At 37.5% G+C, this 19,397-nt stretch overlaps 1 long non-coding RNA gene across 1 annotated transcript; it reads left to right on the plus strand.

Moving 5' to 3' along the window:
* The first annotated feature begins 1,311 nt into the window (after nucleotides 1-1,311).
* Nucleotides 1,312-4,600, plus strand: LOC111505544 (uncharacterized). The gene is made up of 2 exons (XR_002722144.2): nucleotides 1,312-3,974; nucleotides 4,090-4,600. It is a non-coding gene; the product is annotated as an uncharacterized lncRNA (long non-coding RNA).
* The last annotated feature ends 14,797 nt before the right edge of the window (nucleotides 4,601-19,397 follow it).

A 19,397-nucleotide genomic window follows, 5' to 3' on the forward strand; every position in this document is an offset into this window, starting at 1 on the left:
AGAGAGTGTAGTGGAGTGTGAGTTATTTGTTTTGTTACGCTTAGGTAAATTCATAAAACCATCAACCGAGATATTGATTTTTAGAATAGCAGGGTGTCTTAACGAAAAAAATCATATATGTGCCCTCATTAACAACCAAGTTTGAAGGAGTATAAGTAAATCAGCTCTTTCTAGCAGCAAATTACAACGTTGTACGATTACCAACATATCACCCAGATTCGAATTTGTTTGAGCTGGCCTGTAAGATTACGTGGCAAATAAAAATGTTACTTTCAATTTCAACGATGTTATGCAATATGGCGACGATTTTTTTGAATAGTTTTCCTCCGAGCAATGGAAATCTCGTTGTGAACGAGTAAATGAATTTGATGTCAAATGAAGCCATGATAGGCATCATCGCAAGTAATCTGACTATTAATTTACATGATGAGAATAGCGACACTGCAACGGAACAAGAATATTGGGATGACGTTTCACATTTCATAATCATTTATAGTTACTATGCATTCCATTATCTATCAATTATCAATTGTAAGTTAATCCATTTCCTCTCAATTCATCACTCATTATATTTCAATTAGTTCCCTACCGGTATATGTTTAGTTGTCAACACCTGACGAATTTATTCAGCCAAAATTTTTTTCCCTATCTACACTGATCGTAGATAAACCCTATTAGCCTTGAACAGATAACACGTGTTGCCTCAGGGCTAGTATAGTCTATCCATTCCCAATTGGAACGGCAATAAAAATAAGAGCACTACGAGGGGTGCTCATAATCACTGCCCGGCAAATGGGAAATGTATATACTACCAGTGCTTTTATGTTCAAAGCGTCCCTGGTACAGTCATAAACATTTCTTGCCTGTCGCCCCTAGTCGCCCAGATAGTTAGTAAACGTGCTATCAAATGTACTTGAGGAATGAAGGCTCGGCTAGCTCGACTGGCTGAATACTGATTTTTTGTCCGTTTCACAATATTTCTTTATCAGTGTCGTGTGTTTGTGGGGTTAGGTGAGGTAGTGAGTGGTTTTGTAAACCGATTTTTGAAAACTTTTTCTAGAGATCAATTACCCTAACACCAAACTGATATTTTTGCACCCGACGTGCGTTTCGTTATCAAGGTTAGCATCTTCAGGAGAAGCAAAATGATACTGAATCTAAAGACAAGGGTTAGCTATTTATATACCTAAAGTTTTTTGGTCCAATGTGGACTTTGTTTGTTAAATGATGATTATCCTAATTGATTTTTCGGTCATAAACTAGTGGAACCACTACCTGCAAATTAATTTGTCAACAATAGATTAAAAAGCAGACAAATTAATTTGCAGGTAGTGGTTCCACTAGTTAATTACCGAAAAATCAATTAGGATAATCATCATTCAACAAACAAAGTCCACATCGGACCAAAAAACTTTAGGTATATAAACAGTTAACCCTTGTCTTTAGATTCAGTATCAATTTGCTTCGCCTGAAGATGCTAATCTTGTTAGCGAAACGCGCGTCGAGTGCAAAAATATCAGTTTGGTGTTAGGGTAATTGATCTCTAGAAAAAGTTTTCAACTTTTACAACAAAGGTTCCATTCTCATCGATTAAACCGATTTTTGTGAAAATCTTAGTGTTTTTGGGTACTTTCATCAATATGGCTTTCTGTAGACCTTTTGAAACAAATAATAACATTACGTGTGAGGAATCTGTGCCAATCGACAGGGATCCGGAATTTGAAAATGAGGACTTTCATGTTCAAGTTCAGCGAGTAAATTTAAATATTCATGAATGCTTGAAGAAGGAAAACTGTCACACTTCATAGAATGCTATTATGAATAGAATATGCGAGTTAACGAAACTATCTCGTTCGATAGTTCTTCGAGTCGTTAAAATAGGGGATGTCATTGACCATGCAATGAAACGAAAACAAAGGAATAAAAAATTCGCAAACGTTGATGGTGCTACAAAAGATGTGATTCGACGAACAATTTATGGTATATACCAAAAAAATGAAGAGAATCCAACAGACATATAATCTACCTCGACGAAACTTGGTTTAACACCCATGATGTTGTCAAATATGGCTGGGTAGACGAAACCAAGTATTGTGCTTTGAACACACCTTCTTCAAGGGGAAAAAGTATTATAATTTTGCATGCCGGGAATGAAAGTGGTTTCGTACCTACGCTTTGCTTCTGTCGGCCAAAAATATAAAAGATTCGTCTGCTGATTGCCACGAAGATATGACTGCGGCTTTATTCGAAACCTGGTTCAGTAAGCAGCTTCTCCCAAATATTCCTTCAAACTCGGTTATTGTTATGGATAATGCTTCGTATCATTCTTTGTTATTGACTACAATACCAAACAATAACACAAAAAAAACAGATATTGTTGATTTCATGCGAAATCATGACATGGAAATGCCCGAAAAGATTCCAACGAAAAAGGCATTACTGGTTGGCTATAAAACAACGTAATTTCAAAAAAGAGTATATTATTGATTCGATGTGTGAAACACGTGGTCATATTCTCTTACGTTTACCTCCATACTATTGTGTGTTCAATCCAATTGAAATGGTTTGGGCCACAATGAAAGAAAGCTTGCGGAAATGTAATCAGTCACTGACTTTGAATGCTGTGGTACTTGACAATATAAGGCGAGTGGTGAATGAAGTAGGTAATAGTGATGGGTGGAAGAACTGTGTGGCCCACGTTATAAAAGAAGAGAACAAATATTATGCGCAAAGTTCCATAAATCCGATCGTTATTCAAACCGATGATGATTCCACCTCATCCGAATATAGCGAAAAAGAATTTTGATTTTTCTAGCAATTTTGTTGGTCTCTATTATTTTGTAAATGTTTGTTTGATGAGAATTCGGTGTGATTATTTGTGTTTTCATTATATTTTAGAGTTTTCGACTCGGAAATCAACTACCTTAAATTTCGAAGTTTTTCATAATTACCCATGGTGGAAAAATTCAGTTGATATAACTTTTTCATAGGGTGATCAATTGCTATGATTGTAAGAATAAGTAATTGAAAAACTACCACTGAAAAATAATATGCCGACGCCTATGACGAGGCGGGAATTCCTTCTCTGTGCTGTTCCAATTGGTATTGGAAATACTATACTAGAGTGCCACCAAAGCCTCGGTAGATAATAACATTATCCTGAGGTGGGTTAAAGGGCACGACAGGATGTTACGTGTTAATTTACTTTTTTTATGATTTTCGTTAAATTAACTAGAAAAAAAATATACAACTTCGATGTTTATTTATTTATTGTTATGACATTTTTGAAATAGTGCTTCCATGAGATCCGTTAAATTCTAAGTTTCTGTACCCTGGAAATAATACGCTCTGTATATTCAATTGCATCTAGTTATCATTCAATCACTTATCATCAATCAGTTCTTGTTTATAATTGCCTTGTAGTAATTGGTGCTTCGAGTGTTCTCTGAGATTCCTGTGGAATAAATAACCTAACATTCTCATATTTAGTTCTTCAAAATATACATTCACATCACTGTTGAGTTATATTGGCAATCTGTGTCACTTCTGTTAAGTTTATATCATTGAAAGGTTTGATTAAAAGGGTTCACCTGTGACGTCATTGAAGATGATTTTACCCCGAACAGACCGTCTGTGACATCAATAACCATGACGACCAGATAACCGCAATAATTAACCCATTTCATGGGATTGCGAAATAAAACTGACTAGAAGACAAGTTGACATACCTTTGAAAGAGGGATATTCGTTCCTTTTTTTTGATCATCACGGCACATGGCAGAAGCTAAATTTGAGAATTGTGCTCACATCTTGGATGGATTTGCCTTATACGTATTACGAGGTGAATATAAGAGTTTCTTATTCTTGAGAAAAGAAAGAAATATCCACTTCAGTGTTTTGGGATTTGAATTATTCTATCTTCCTAATCAAGCCGTAATCGTTAGACCTCACTTCAGGCCGTCCACTATATACAGGTACATCTTCCACTAGCTTGTCAACTATCCATTGAGAGGTATCTTAATAGGCACCTTTCCCAAATAAAACTGAAACTTGGCACAGAATTGTTCATATAACCTTATTTTGTTTCAGGCCTTTTCATTTTTGGCCCTTTCGCTTTATCTCTTCGTTGTACGTTGGTTACATCTTGACGATTAGCTTATAGTTACCTTTGTTACGGTACTACAAGAAGTCTCTGACAACCAGAAAATCATTGAATACAACTATAATACTTACCACAGAATCTCAAGATCATTTATGAACACACCAGATCTCTACAAGTTTCGAACGAAGGGAATATCCATTGGAGAAAGATATACGCTGGCAACACCTTGATCAGGCGAGCTCTTTCCATTATTTCTATTGTTTTACTTATATTAATATTACACCTCTTGTTGCTTGTCAATTATCCTGTTTATTAGTTACATTTGAATGCTGCTTTTTGGCTGTGAAGCCTTATCTACCAGTGATTCTGGAAGAAAGAATACAAATATCACAACTCTGAAATTATATTTACTTACCACTTACTAGTTTATATATATGTAAACTCTGATGTATATATACATAGGGGTATCAAATGATCATGTCCTTCTTCCCATGCTGATTGAATGTTTCAATGTTAAATCTATACGTGTGTCAATTTGAAAACTTCCCACCCTCAATATCTCCCTTCCAGTACATAATATGAAAAAATGGTCAGACAGGTCAACTTTATTTGCAAGGGGGACACTCTGAATGAATATTTTCAACCCTCGGGGTTCAACCCCCTAGGAGGGGTGGATGTTACCCTCAGAATTTCAAATGGAAAGGGGGGTCAAGTGGCACATCATTTTGAAGGGCATTCAATTCTCTTGCCAATGATACCTTTTTCATTAGTTTTTGATGAGCAGTTTTTGAACAATAACGTTCCAAACGAACGGTGATTAGAAGTGAATAAGAATAAATGATTAAAACTCGCCCGCACTAGATGTTTGGTATTCAGGTTGGTATTCAAAACAAATGATTGTAATGGACTATTGGAAAAGGTGAGCATCGTACTAGGTAGCATCGTTCCAACCCTTGAGTAATATTCGAATTCGTGGATGTGAGAGGAATGTAGAACTACTTAGTTAACGAAATACGCATCGAGTGCAAACAAAAAATACTAAATTGCAAAAAACAAATTTCAACCATCTTGTTACGCTTTATCTGATAATATGTTCAAAATGTTGTCCATTCTGCTCTAAACAGTAATACAGTCTGTTTTCGAACTCCTCTCGAACATTTTGGAAAACTTCACCACTAATTGACCGGCATGCTGCTGTAATTCGTCCTTTGAGGTCATCCATATCAGTGGGCTGTGTTTTATAAACGACAGATTTGAGATATCCCCAAAGAAAAAAATCTAATGGAGTCAAATCCGGTGATCTCGGTGGCCACTCAATTGATCCCCTTCTGCCAATCCATCTCTCCCGGAATCGCTCGTTCAACCATTGTCGGACGGGGCGAAAATAATGAGGTGGCGCACCGTCCTGTTGGAAATGTAACAAATCTTCCTGCAACAGTAAATTACCGTGTGCATCAATTTGAGTTTCGAGCTCGTGAGTTATAAGTGGATCGATAGGTGCTTGAAGCATATCTAGGTACAGATCACCATTCAAGTTTTCTTCAAAAAATAAAGGTCCGATAATGGCATTTCCAAGAATACCAGCCCAAACATTAACTTTTTGTGGGTGTTGTGTATGTCCTTCTCGAAAATTGTGAGGGTTTTCGTCACTCCAATAGCGACAATTTTGCCTATTAATATTGCCATTCAGGAAAAATGAACATTCATCACTGAAACAGATATTGAACAGAAGATTAGGTAAAGCATTGATTCGAAGAGTCATGATTTCACAGAATTCTATTCTTCTGTCATAATCATCCTCATGGAGCTCGTGGAGAATCTGCATTTTATATGGATGAAATTTGTGCATTTTCAGTGCTTTCCTTACAGTCTCGTGTGACATTCCCGTCTGTTCTGCTACTGATCGTAAGGAGCTAGTCGGCTCTGCAGCAAATGTTCCCAACACCTCAATTTGAGCATCCTCATTCAGTACTCTGGGGTTATTCCTTTTTTTATTCTTCACCGAACCAGTTTCGGAAAACTTTGTCACCAAATCAAGCACATACCGGTGACTTATATTAAGATTTGGATTTCTTTCATTAAAAAGAGATGCCGCCCTTCGTGCGCACTTGCCCACCTCTCCATAAATAAAAATTATTTCAATTCGGTCTTGGATAGTGTAAACCATTCTTACAATTTATACACTTTCTAAGGTATCGCTGATCAGCTCAACAAATGAAACTGAAATGATAGTACTACCAAATGGCTTGAATGCGATGAACACCTTTTTTGCTCAAAAAACGATACTTTTTATAGCAGAAGTAACAAAAAAGGGATAAGAGTTTTAAATCCGATAATAAACCCAAATGAAAGTCACCGGAATCAGATAACTAATTAATGTAAATTTTTTGAGGCTTGTCTAATTTTACCCCTGATGGAAAGTTGAAAAGCTGACCCGTCATCACAAGTTTTACTTATAAGAGAGTCAATAAATTGTATTTCTTTGCATACTAACTTGATAACCAGGCATTTTAGTATAGGCCAATTCTAATTACTTCTATTAGTTTAGAACTACATTTTCGGATACTGCTGATCGGAAAATAATAAATGAGGGCACCGTCGGCAAGCGAATTGAATGCCCTTCAAAATGATGTGCCACTTGACCCCCCTTTCCATTTGAAATTCTGAGGGTAACATCCACCCCTCCTAGGGGGTTGAACCCCGAGGGTTGAAAATATTCATTCAGAGTGTCCCTCTTGCAAATAAAGTTGACCTGTCTGACCATTTTTTCATATTATGTACTGGAAGGGAGATATTGAGGGTGGGAAGTTTTCAAATTGACACACTGTATGTAGTTAAGTCTACTTGCAACTTGCACAACGAATAAATCCACTTCCTATCACACGAGAGTATTTCTTCCACGACCCACTCTCCGAAAGTAGCTAACCACAGTATTTCCATTAGTAAAAACCCCATTATAGCCTCCAAACGTTGCTCCTATCATTTAGAGGCGTTTGCAGGTTATAAGGAGTGAAGGTAATCGCATTGCACACTCTATAGCCAAGGAAACGGCTAGATTCAGAATTTAAAGACCCAGTGACATCTACGGCCTGATGACTTCGACAATTGCTGAACCAGCCAAACCTCAATCCTTGAAGAGATGGGATGCAGTCTTGCCAGGATCACCCTGATCCACCCTGGGAAGTTGGCGGCGAAGAAATATCTGGCGATGACCAGGAAAAACCAACGCTTTACAGTAGGATTGCTGACTGGCCTCTGTCAACTAAGAAAACACCTCCATATTATGGGACTAGTGGACACAACTCTATGCAGGATGCGAGAACAGGAAGATGACACTGTCAGGCATGTCTTATGCGAATGTCCGGAGTTATCGTCAATAAGACGACAAAAGCAAACTAAACTTCTCTGAAGAGGTGAAAGTTCTTGGTACTATCCTCGACAAGAAGTTAACATGGAACTCTCAACTACAGAGTAGAGCAAAAAGAGCATACGTGGCTTATGAGCAATGTTGGAGGACAGTGGGACGCGCATGGGGTCTTTCACCCCGTGTGGTCGCCTGGATCTACACTGCAATAATAAGACCTATGTTAACGTATGGAGCCATTGCATGGGAACCGAAAGTTCTACAAGCAATGGCTATCCAAAAATTATATCAAATTCAGCGACTGGCTTGTTTAAACATCACAGGAGTCATGAGAACAACACCAACCGCGGCAATGGAAATAATCACGGGTCTGACCCCTCTGGATCTGTACGTTAAGGAGGTTGCGTTAATGGCCATGGTACGATTGCACACGGCTGGTGTAAAATTCGAAGCAGGAATGGATCAATTGAGGCTGGGCCTATGGCGGAAAGCGCTTACTGCGCAACCTCTGCTGCAGGCAACAAGTGATGCAATTGAACCCAGGTTTGTGTTTGATAAACCCTACAAAATACAAATTAAGCAGAACATAGAGTCAGATGCTACAAATGCAATACGGATTTATATAGACGGCTCAAAAACTAAAGAAGGCTCAGGATGTGGAGTGTACTCCAGATCACTAAGCCTAAGGATTAAGTGGGGAATGAGAAGAAATACCAGCGTGGTCCAAACAGAACTAGCTGATATCTCAATCGTCACAAAAAAAATAACCAAGAAAGGAATTTCTGGCAAAAACATAACAATCTGCACTGATAGCAGACAAGCACTGTTAGCTTTGAACAGACAGCGTGTTACCTTAGGGCTAGTACTAGAGTGCCACCAAGATTTAGCCAAAGTCTCGGTAGATAATAACATTATCCTGAGGTGGGTTAAAGGGCACGACAGGAGTAAAGGTTATCGCGTTGCCGACTCTTCAGCCAAGGAAGCGGCTGGAGTAAGAATTTTAGGACCCAGTGGCACCCACGGTCTGATGACAATTGCGGAACTAGTCAAATGTTACACCCATGCTCAATCCTTAAATAGATGGGATGGAATCAAAGGATGTAATCTTGCCAGGATCACCTTGGGCGACCCTGGGAAGCTGGCGCCGAAGAAATATCTGGCGATGACCAGGAAAAATCTACGCCTCACAGTAGGATTTCTGACTGGCCACTGTCAGCTAAGGAAACACCTACATAATATGGGGCTAGTGGACACACCTCTATGCAGGATGTGTGAACAGGAAGATGAGACTGTCAGTCATGTCCTGTGCGAGTGCTCGGAGTTATCGTCAATAAGAGAGTGTGTGTTCGGCGAGTCTTGGCCTACACATGCGGATATTAAGAAGATGCCTCCTAGTGATCTGTCCACAGTCCTGGAAAGGACAGAATGGACGATGTCCTAGGAGGACAACTCCTCGGGAGGATGTACAATGGGTAACATGTGTTCTGAGTGCTGTGGGCACTCACCGTTCTTACTATGCAGACACATAACTCATTTAAGTAGAGCCTTTTTAGATGGTTTCTCAACTGGCTTAAAGAAATCTTCAATTAAGAATCACCTTATTATATTCTCAAGAAACCGCGTATGTTTGTGAACAAGGTAACTTGTCATCATTATGTGATGTTGTTCGTATGAAAAGAAACGCTCCTCCTGTTTCAACCGAAACAAAATTGATCCATTTTCAGCGAAATGGAAAAGGTTGATAGTATATCGCAGGGAAACCGATTTTGTCCCCGACGTCTTGTGAGCCTTCGAGTCGAAGGAAACGGGCGACTATCATCAGAAAATGGATGACATATCATTTGAGAATTGGTTTAGGAACATAATTCCAAAACCAGAAGAGAATTTTGCAATTGTTCGAGACAACGTTCCATACCATTCCAAAAAAAGGTTGTAATTTAAAACTGGATGCGTTTGAAATGATATACTCGAGGATAACATGGTGGAAGCAAAAATTTTGGGGATAGTGAATGAACATGAAACCAAGTATGATAAACACATTATTAACGAAATTGCTACAGCACATACTAGAATAGTATTACGTCTTTCCCCTTGCAACTGCGAGCTCAACTTAATAGAGTTTATTTGGGCGGACCTAAAAAACTATGTTGTCAAAAAAATACAGTTCCACAAAAACATTTTTTTGTGGAGCTGTTTCGTCTATTATTACTGAAAAATGAAATAAATGCGTAGGGCATGTGAAAGTAGATATGAAAATGTCAAGATTGAACCATCTAATGGATGATTTATTTGACAGAAATCCATTGATAATTGATCCTAATGATGATTTCCCTAGTAGCAGTTTTTCGGTATGAAATGTGGAATGACATTATTTCATAGTTATTATTAACTTTATACGATAAAACGTCATTTTGAAATCACAAACTGCTTACCTGTTTGTCCTGCTGAAATAAAATGACTCCATTTTTTGTACTTTCAATGTGAAATACACAAAATTCTTTTTGTTTTCTTCATTAGTTAAACTTTGAATTATTTTTCTATACCCAGCTGCATATTTTTAAAAATAAATTCGGTCGCTCCTTAGTGCGACTCTGTACAAGCAGCCTTGTCAAGGAGATCAAGTGCACTATGCATATTAATGATTCGGAGCACCCCGTTGCTTGGATGGATAGAGTATAGATTTGCCAAGGCATACGATCCATTTCCAGAGAACTATTTGTCATAAAATTTTAACAAGAAGAAAACTGAGTATAAATTTTTACATAAAATATCCAGATGGTGGACAAAATTAATGAATACAAGTTACAGACTATCTCTTCAGCTGTTCATATTACTCGGTAACTTTTTGAGGTGAACTTTCCAGTTCGTCCTTCATTATATTTTAGCAGATTCATATTGGTTTGCCTTCGTTTTTTTCTGAATGTGGAATGTTAAATACCTCCAAAACGGCCACAAATATACACAACCCTGTTTTACCGGAACCAAGTTACAAGCCCCGAAAAATAAAGTGCGGGTTGTCACTTTCGATAACGATAACAGTACAAGCTGGGAACTGGCGCCTATAGAAATATGGGAGCAATAAAATGGGGCGATTATATTGATTTCGAGATTGTCATCAAAAAAGCTTTTTTAGGAGATATGGCGTTACATTTTACGATCGCAGTACATATAGGCTTGAATAAAACGGGCAAAGTAAATTGTAACCTGCACAAACATGCAAGGGATGGGTCTAAAAAGCAAAACGAAATCATGAACTATAGAAATTTATAGATGTTAGGTTAGGTTAGGTCCAAAGTGAGTGGGTCTATTCGACCCTCCACCGCAACCCGCAAGGGTTTATTGTGGCTCACACCTATTCACACTCAGCCAAATAAACCTAGCTTCTTAACGAAGCCGATTATTTTATATGGTGAGTGGTCTTTCAGGTCAGATGGTAAGAGTACGGCCCTGCCGAACTTTTAAAACCTGATTCGGTCCTCAGCGGGGCCGACACAAAGTATGTGCTCTGCTGTTTCATCATTTTGTAAATAGAGGCGACACACACTGCCTTCCGACAGTCCGAGTCTCTAAATATGATGATTCAAATGACAGTGACCTGTAAGAAGACCTGTTAGACATCGTAGTTCATTCCTACTGTAGACCAACAACTGTTTGTTATCAAACTTCGACGGGTTATTAAACGCCTTGCAGTGACTCAATACTTGAAGGTTCTTCCAGAAGTCTATACATCTTCTTGTCATCCAGGTGTTCGATGTTTCTTTGGCAAAGACTGCCAATGACAGTTTCTGGTCCAATGAAGCTGCTTGCAGCACCCTCCTTTGCAAGGAAGTCAGCAGTCAGCCTTCAGGACAGTATGGCCAGGAATCAAGATCAGAGAGAATCTGTCAAGTCTTCCTATCGAGGAGAGTCGTTATTGGCCATTTGCTATCAATTTAGACGTTGTCCGGTAGGTGCCAAGAGCTTCTAACGCCGCTTGACTGTCGAAGAATATTTTTATTGACTTCTGTATGAGATTGGATTATTCCAATCTCTTCGCACACAATTCAATAGCGTAAATTTCAGCTTGAAATACAGTTGTATAGGTTTCTAGGAAGGTTGATATCTCTGTCCTGGGTCTGCGACTGATAACACCTGCATCAGAACCGGAAGGTGTTTTTGATCCATCTGTGAACCAACAACTATCTGATCTTAATATTTCTTTCTCCCGGAGGATCCACTCATCTCTACTTAAAAACAGCACTTTATAAGACAGTTCGTAGTTGACAGTTGGAGGCATAAAGTGAGAGGCCATTTCCAGAATGCTGTGACTTCCAGTATCAACCAACAGTCTGTTGCACTCTGCGATAATTTGATTTGTGCAATTGGCAATATGCACAAGTCAATATGCAGTCAATCTAGCCTCTAGAAGGCTAGATTCTCTCTGTTTAGATCTGGAAGAATCTCTATGGCCGCTGACGGTGTGGTATAGATGGTACCACTGATGGTCAGAGAAGCCTGCCTCTGTAATCCAGACAGGCCTAAACCGCAAGTAGTTTTACCACAAATCCTTATAGGGATGCCGTCTATGAGATCGACAAAAAAATTTAATAACAAACATAATTGGTACCCGACGGCGATGGTTTTACCTACGAATCAATCGCCAAATAAAAAATCGCGTTCAATCTCTACCTGTCTCTTTCTCTGAAGAGATAGTGTAACTGATGGTTTTGCATCTAATGGCAAGAAATACAATTGAAAAGGAAATATTTTATGAGAGACGAATAGAAACAACTTTGGTTTTTTACTTATCCATTATTGAACGAGAAATATGAGAAATCTTCAAAAAGAAGAAAGAAAAAATAACTACAATAATGAAATCGAAACATATCAGTATCCTTCACAGGATACTGATATGTCTCTTACATATCAGTATCTTATTAAATAATAAAGGACCTAGTGAGTTTGGAGAGTTTTTAGATAATTGGACCCTAGAAAAGTGTATTTTCAGCTGATTTTTTATTTTTGTGTCATGTTTATGAATGCTAGATCTGGTTGAAAAACTGTTATAATTACTAAATATATACACACAAACTTCAAAGATAAAGAGTGATGATAGCGTCATGATTTTACATGTTTTGAATACATCAACACAGCTTTGTCGAGAGGATAGACTAAATATTACTCGGAGTATTCTCTTTTGTTCAACAAATACATCATTAGCTCTCGAAGACCTTTCCCAGAGGGAGATGGCATATCAAAGTCTGGAGTCCACTTGGGCATAGTAGAGCATCATGAACTGATCATTAGACAGAACTGATCTCAAATTACGTAATTGATAGGAACCAGAATTCAATTTATCGATTAAGATTTTACAGTGTTCTCCCCAGGAAATATGTTCGTCTATATATAATCCAAAAAATCGGACGGTCGTATCAACTACACTAGCTTCTTTTTGTCTATTGTTCTATTTGTATTTAGATGAAGTGAATTGGCTGTAAACCACTGAGCCATATCAAAGGAACTTTTTTTACATTTCTGACGTATACAATATTCATCCCTATCTGATACAATAACTGATGTATCATCAGAGTAAACAATGAAAGAGCTATCACATATCTTCACAATATCGTTGATATAAAGTATAAACAAGGTAGGTCCTAGGACCGAACCCTGAGGAACACTTATTTCAGAATAATCATTGCACGATGACATATGGTTACCAATAGTGTACACGATTATAACGTTTACTCAAAAAACTTTTTATCCATTCATGAGTGACACCTCGGATACCGTATCGAGGTAGTTTATTGAATAAAATTGTATGACTGATGTAATCGAACGCCCTGCTTAGGTCGCAAAATACCCCAATAGGGCACTCACCCGCATCAATGCATTTAATGACTTCAAGAACATATGAGTGTATTGCAGTTGTGGTCGATTTATTTTGCACAAAACCATGTTGATCCACAGTAATGATATTGAAATGCTTGAGATAAGATAACAATCTCTCCAAGAATGATAATTCAAATATTTTGGAAAAGATGGAGGGTACCGTAATTGGTCGATAGTTACTTATTAGGGAGGAATCACCTTTTTTATATGCAGGTGTAATTTTACCAGTTTTCAAAGCTTGCGGGAATGTTCGATTTGCAAATGATAAATTTATGAGATGGACTAGTGGTGTCATAATATGTATAAGAACACGTTTAATGAACCAGAGGAAAATTTATTTTTCAGTTTTCTGTTGAGCCTGACAAATAGTTCATGTTAATTAAACGGAAGGATTACTTATTTTAAGTATGACCTCTTCGCGACAGAGGTAAATATCCTTGTCTTCGTGTTTATCACTATGACCGAATGGAAGATGACGAAGAATATTTGACATTAGTTTGTCTACCTAACCGTATAATGAATAAAATAAACGAAATGAACAATCAATATGGAATTCAAATAGCTGTCAGAATTTTGGCTATGAGCCATGGAGTACTTCTGCAGACTGCAGGAATCCTACATCTGTGAAAATATATAGTAGATATTTAAATTATTACGATGTTACAATCGACGAGTCAAAACTGACAAAAAAGTTTTCTTTGCGTTCAGAATGTTTTGCAAACAGTATACAATGAAAAGTGGAAAAATGAAATGTTACATTTCGTTGGAGATAATAAAGGAAATCCCATTTTGTGGGGAAAGAATTTCAGTGAAGAACTCTGTCAAAATATCTATCTCTCGCAAATATCACATAATTAACCCTGAAAAATACTTCTTTTCCAATTTTCGTCCCAGCATCATCCTTCAAATAACATTATATTCGCATAAACGTTGTTTTTGTAATATGCATCATGGGGGAATGTTTGACAAAAAACGGAATATTTTATAGAAATATTAAAACAAAAAGTTTCTTCTTTTTCAGGTGTATGCCACTTGCATGTATTTCAGTCCCCGGTACTGTTTGAGACGAAAAGAGTTTTTCCGGCAGTTTAACTATGCGAAAAAACTAATTTTCCCATTTTTGTTCCCCCATTTTTTCAAAATTGTTCATATTCAGGAGTAACTTCACTGAAATGAATTATATGCATCATAACCGTAGGACTTTTAGTTGAACAGCTGGAAATCCGTCTGGAGCATATTAATTAGTTGAGGAGTCTCGATGGATTCAGTTCGCAACGAAGTTTTGGGTCTATTAATTACGTGGAGTGATGAACTTCACGAGAAACCTCTGATTTGTAATTATTCCGGACAAAGTATCTTAATACTTTGCCAGGCTCAGGAATTTGTTTTTTTAAATATCACTTGGTGAGGTATCGGTATCTGTCTCTCATACCATTCGTGAGTTTGGATGGCCAATCGAAAATGTTCTTCCCGGAGTTTTGAATACTTATTAAAATTTGAGAAGCGATATTCGTGTTTCCAATTATCTTTGGTTCCTGAATGATGAACTGATAGGTTCCTGAAGTTTTCGAAAAATAATTGTTGAAGAAGTACTTGCAGCACATTTTGGTTGGAACAGAATAAAAGCTCGAGCTTAACAACTCATTTATTGGTCAAAAATGTCATCTGACATGAAAAATGTGTTTCCAAATGTGTTGTATATGAGAGTTTTTCAAATAGAAAAATTATGAAAGCATCAATTTTCCATTCTATACCAAAACTACTGTTTATAACAAACACCATGACCATAGGTAGAAAAAAGTCGACGAATGTTATTGACAATTCACCTATATCTGAGTCAACATGCATACTTTTTACGCAACTTACCTAATCCTAATTCAGGTATTACCCGAGTCAACATAAATGTATGTATAAACCTCTGAAAATATAAATACGCTTTATGATGACTCATGAACTTTGATGTACTGATACCTGTACCTGGATTGGGTAAATTGCATAGAGCGTGTTCATGTTGACTCAGGTATGTGGTATGTTAATACCTGTACCTGTACATTCGTCGACCCTTTCGAACAATTTCAAGAATAGCAAACAGCATGACCGTAGGCTGAAAATGGTCAACGGATGTTATTGACAATTTACCTATTCCAGGCGCATCAAACTACCTGAGTCAACATAAATACGCCTTACGCAGGCAATCCGCTGACACGTGTAGCCTTTTTTAAGAACTTTATACATCTTGAGTAATCTCCGATGACTGGATATTACGACTGCGTAAGGCATATTTATGTTGATCCAGGTAGTTTGGTGTGCTTATACCTGTACCTGGATTAGATAAACTGTCAATAACATTCGTCAACCCCATCAAACGAATTCAAGAATAGCAAACAGCTTGACGGCAGGTAGAAAAAGGTTCACGAACGTTATTGACAATTTACCTATTTCAGGTAAAGGTATTAGCACACTAAACTAGCTGAGTCAACATGAATAAGCCTTTCGTAGAAAATCCGCTGACACGAGTGGCTAGATTTTTCGGAGGTTTCTACATTCTGAGTAATCTCTGATGACTGGATATTACGACTGCGTAAGGCGTATTTTTGTTGACTCAGGTAGTTTGGTGTGCTAGATTAGGTAAATAGATTAGGTAGATTCACCTAGATTAGGTAAATTGTCAATAACATTCGCCGACCCCTTTAAACGAGTTCAAGAATAGCAAATAGCATGACGGCAGGTAAAAAAAGGGTCGACAAACGTTATTGACAATTTACCTATTCTAGGTACTAGTATTAGCACACCAAACTACCTGAGTCAACATGAATACGCCTCACGCAGGCAATCCGCCGACACGAGTGGCAAGCTTTTTCAGAGTTTTCTACATCCTATGTAATCTCCGATGACTGGATATTACGGCTGCGTAAGGCGTATATATGTTGTCTCAGGTAGTTTGGTGTGCTAATACCTGTACCTGGATTAGAAAAATTGCGTAGAGCGTAGGCCGAGCATTTTTGGAATTTTCCAGTGACGTTTCGCTAGCTTCCTCAGTTGATCCTGAATTGTATCTCGGATGACTAGATATTACGGCTGCGTTTTGATTGTTGGTATCCACAATCATCTTCGGGTGATAACTGGACTAATTTCTCCGAGATCTGACTATTTATAGATCATTCGAGTGCTTTCACCTATCCCCTCTTTCTTCTCTCCACTTCATCGGTTTTAGCGGAAGCTGACCGTTTGGTGGAAGTTGGTCGTGTTCCGCTTGATTAGAGGTTTCCATATGTTGCGTATCTCTACGCTAGCTAAATGCGTTGTTGGATAACATATATGCGGTTTCTTTGAATTTTCTCCTAAACTAGTGTTCCTTTTTGTGGATTATTTCACATTGAGCCCACTTGATGTTATGTTGATGAGTCCAAACGTGCTCTGTTATTCCTGATTTGCTGGTTTCTCCTCTCTTCTTGTGCTCAGCAATGCGAACTTACGATGGCTTCTTAGTTTCACCGATGTATGATTCTCCGGACTTGCAGGGTATCCGGTAAATGCAATTCTTGGAGTCGCAGTCCGCGTTTGGTGGCCTGGTTTTCGTGGCTGCTATGGATAGTGTTCCCAGATTTGAAACAGGTTCTGATGTTATACTTGGACCCAATTCTTCTTATCCTCTTAGACAATCCTCTGATATAGGGAAGTACAAGTACTGGTTGTGGCAGCTTCTCTTCCTTGTAGAGCTCTTGCTGTCTTCAAGCTGAAGCATGTTTCACCATCACTTTGGAGTAACCATTCCGTTGAAGGTCTAGTTCCTTTTCGAGACCTTCCTTTGTATTACAGAGCCCGAAAGCACGGTCTAGTAGAGTCTTGATGATTCCTTTCTTTGTCGATTGTTGGTGGTTGGATTCCTGGTTCAGGTACTGTCCTGTGTGAGTTTTCGATATACAGATGTTTCCTAATTAGTGTCGGCAATTCGTTGTGGACGGAGAGAAGGAAGAAAGGATAGGTGAAAGCACTCGAATGACCTATAAATAGTTAGATCTCGGAGATGTAACTCCAGTTCCACGATTGTGGATACTAACAATTAAAACGTTGTGTAGTAACTTGGTTTGGAACCTTTCAACTTTTGATTTTTTCATTTCTTGTTGATAATTTTTAATTTCATCTCGTATTGATAGTTAATTTTTTGTATTTTTTGGTTGTTGCTTGTATTTTATTTTATTGTAATTTCAGTTTTTTGCTTAATATAATTGTTATTTTTCAGGTAATCTTTTTTAATTTTTTTTTAATTTTTCTACAGATTCTTTCAAGGATTTCAAATCAATGTATATCATATTAGAGAATGGAAGTCCGAACTGTTGAAATATATACAGTATGTATATACTTCCCCATATATGTTATATTTCATTAAATACTTTCCCGAGAAAAATTCGATCGACTTAGTCAAGTTTAGGTCCAACATGACTCACTTTTTTCGAAAAGAGCCAGAGCCATTTCCAGACCATTCTCAAAATTTTTCTGCAATACCTATTTGTCTCCATAATAAACACCAGAAACGAAGTTATTCTTCTGAATGAGAAAGATATTCTTTCAATCCTGAAATGACATAGTTCATTTCATAATTTCATCCGCCAGCACAAATGAAAAACTGTCCCAAATATCCAATTATGTCGCTAAACTGAATTTCTATTGTTTGGCTCTCGTTGGCTTTGTAAGTGATATTGGAATCGGAAAATTTATTCGAATACGAAAAACATAATGGGAATCTCCGGGGAAACGATGTTACGAATTATTCAAATATCTCATGTCACGAATCTGAAATTCTCATCTTGACAAACCATGAATAAACTCGCATCCCAACTTCGAAGTTTCGACCGTTAAAGTTGCCGAATAATTTCAGAGACGGATCACATACAACTGAAATTTGGAAGGTCGGAAGATCAGCCAATAAGTTTCAAATGTGGAATGATTTATCATTTGGGATCAGCAAAGAAATATCAATATTCGATATCGGACTTACAACTCATGAATATTCAAAATTCAGAGATTTTTCACTAAAATTAGAAAGACTCAAAAAGGAGAATGTACGAGAGATGTTCAGAAACTAACGGAAATTTTTGTATTTCACGGATTTGAAGATCCGACTGGCAATTTTTTTCATTATGTTGGTATACACACCTCTAGAGTAAAATAAAATTTTCAGCTTAAATCATTGTTTCCTTCGCCTTTGGCAGCCGCTAAAGATATCATCTATAATGATAAATTTACGTGACAAAATATGCATATTTGAATTCGGGTGATAAATATTTTATTGAAACAACGATAAAAATAAAAAAGCTGCTTTTTCAGCTGCAGGAAAATCCGGAAAAACCTGCAGCACCACATCATCTGAAGATCTTGATCTAACAATGTCCTATCTCTTGTAAAACAAAATGTAGGGTGTCTCCAGAGGCTCCAATAAATTCAGGTTATATAAGATTTTTGTTTATACCGACAACTGCGGTAAGCAGAAATTTGGGAAGCTAACCTGAAATGCCATCGGAAAACGAATCCACATGTTTCTAGAAATGATATTAAATCGAGAAAGGCTAATGCAGTCAGACTGCTGGAAAATAATTCCATAAAAATCAAAATATGATTGATTGGTTGATTGGTCAAACCACCAACACTGACATAAAAACTTGTCAAGTTGACTTGGGTTTCACACCAATAGGTGGTTCCACTTATGTTTCGCTTGCGTTTACGCAGCTATTTTTATCAAGTACTTTTCTGGTTTTTCAAATTTTGTCTTCAATCGAGGACTGCCCGCCCGGTACTGACGATGCCCAATAGGCTGAAACAGCTGTCTACCGGTGGCTTTTGAATTGGAATCAATATGGGAATGATCAGAGAGTACTCATATATTCATATTTTGATTTTTATGGAATTATTTTCCAGCAGCTTGACTGCTTCAACCTTTCTCGATATATATATATATATATATATATATATATATATATATATATATATATATATATATATATATATATATATATATATATATATATATATAGAACCAACAAATAAAGGGGCTTAGCAGCA

This window comes from Leptinotarsa decemlineata, unplaced genomic scaffold, assembly GCF_025532065.1.
Source record: "Leptinotarsa decemlineata unplaced genomic scaffold, Ldec_3_MD MMD2_tig00000576_RagTag_RagTag, whole genome shotgun sequence".
Classification (NCBI taxonomy): Eukaryota; Metazoa; Arthropoda; class Insecta; order Coleoptera; family Chrysomelidae; genus Leptinotarsa; species Leptinotarsa decemlineata.